Below are 2361 nucleotides of genomic sequence, written 5' to 3'. Positions count from 1 at the left end.
TCTCCCACACGCCTCCAGACATGGAGGCAGCTATTCATTGATGGATGAATGGATAAAGAGGAGGTGGTACATACATACTATGGAATATTGATCAGCCATGGAAGGGAATGGGTTCTTGCCATCTGCAGTAGCACGGATGGACCTGGGGGGTATTGTGCTAAGTGGAGTGTCAGACGGAGAAAGACAGATGCAATGTGATTTTGTTTATACATGTATGTGGAATCTAAGAATAAAATAAACAAACAAAATAGAAACAAACTCATAGATACAGAGAACATTTTGATGGCTGCCAGATGAGAGGGGTATTGGGGATGAGTGAAAAAGGAGAAGGGATTAAGAAGTACAAATTGGTTGTTACACAGTAACATGGGGATGTAGGGTATAGTATAAGGAATATAATCAGTAATATTGTAATAATTATGTATGGTATCATACTGGTACTAGATTTGTTGGGGTGATAGATGGGAAGTGGTTTGGGGGGCAGGGTATAAAAGATGAAGGGAGTAGGGAGTAAGAAGTACAAACTGATAGCTACAAAATAGTCATGGGGATGTAATGTAAAGCATAGGTCATATAGTCAATAATCCGGTAATAGCAATGTATAGTGCCAGGTGGGTACTAGATTAGTCAGGGAGATCATTGCTTAAATTATACAAGTGTCTAACCATTGCTGTACACCTGAAATTAATATAAAATACTATTGAATGTCAACTATAATTGAAAAATTAGAAAGCAGGGGAAGGTGAAGGGGAATAAGAGGTTTAAATCTCCAGGTATAAAACAAATAAGTCATGGGGATGTACAGCATAGATAATATAGTCAATAATATTGTGATAGCATGGTACAGTGTCAGATGGTTGCTGTACTTATCATGGTGACCACTACTTTAGGTATATAAATGTTGAATAACTATGGTGTACACCTGAAACTAATATAATGTATATTAACTATATTTCAACAAAAAGTCTTTTGAAAAAAGAAGAAAAGCACATATCCAAACATATCCAATAAGGGGTTGATATCCAAAGTATATCAAGAACTTTTACAACTCAATAGGAATACAACAAATAACCCAATTAAAAATTAGTCAGTGGACCTAAATAGATAGTAATGAAAGAAGGGGTACAAATGACCAACAGGTACATGAAAAGGTGCTCAGCATCACTATCATCAGGGAAATGCTAGTCAAAACCACAATGAAATATCACTTCACATCTGTCAGAATGGATAATATGAAAAACACAAGAGACAATAGGTGTTGGTGAGAATGTGAACAAAAGGGAACCCTTGTGCGCTGTTGGTAGGAATGTAAACTGGTGCAGCCACTGTGGAAAACAGTCTAAACCTGTTGCATACAGTTAGGAAGGGGAAGATGATGAAATCATCCAAGCAATAGCTAAATCAAAATAAAGGACACAGGGATTGAGAAGCTGGTAAGGAATATTAATTATTTAACTACAAAATGAGCACTAAACAAGTATAGGAATTATGATTATAGAATAGAATGTAAATTTTATAAATACAAATAGAAAAGTAATTTGAAAGTTGTGCCAATGACCCATCCTTTAATTTCTTTTCATTTCTACTAATTGAAACCAAATAATGTAGCTTAAAAAAATAACGACTTCAATTTTTAAATTTTTATGATCTTTTACCTTTAGACTATAGAGAAATAGTCTCTTGCAGCAAAAAGAAAAGGAAAGAGAAGTTTATTTGGAAATTGGAGATTACAGCCCTTTTATTATAACATTTTTCTTCTGTTAAATGCAAGTAAACTGATTTTTTTAAAAGCCTATTTACTATATAATTTGTTTTTATTGTTATTTCTATTTATCCACCCATCTATTTAGATAGCAAAACTCTCTAGAATCATGTATTACCAGTGATTACTTCTAGAAAATTGAGAGATAATATTGCTTTCTTTGTGTTTTTATATATTAAAAGAAGGGACCATAGGTCATTATCATAAAAAGTTAATGCATTATTTTAAAAAGTCTCTGCATGCAGAATATAGGCCAAAACATGAACATTTTAAAACCTAAAGAAAGCAGGAAACTCATATACTCTATTCTTTGGAACAGTGATAAAAGTTGTGTGATGCATAACGAGGAGCAAACAATACAAAGTATCAGTGAAACTGATCACTTTGGAAAAGAAATTCCTGTAATGAGCTAGAACTTGAGAACAAGTATAGGAGCATGGATTGGGATATTAGTTTTTCTCTGAGAATGTTTCTCTGGAACGTATGTAGAGTGTGCACCTTGAGTTGTTTAGAAATAGTCAGAATTTGATGGAAACTACTTTAAAGTTCCCACTGGCATCAGGAGCTATCAACACAAAACCTATTTCCTAGGGAGGGAG

The sequence above is a fragment of the Rhinolophus sinicus genome, linkage group LG06 (assembly GCF_036562045.2).
Source record: "Rhinolophus sinicus isolate RSC01 linkage group LG06, ASM3656204v1, whole genome shotgun sequence".
Classification (NCBI taxonomy): Eukaryota; Metazoa; Chordata; class Mammalia; order Chiroptera; family Rhinolophidae; genus Rhinolophus; species Rhinolophus sinicus.
This window is presented reverse-complemented; position numbering follows the sequence as displayed.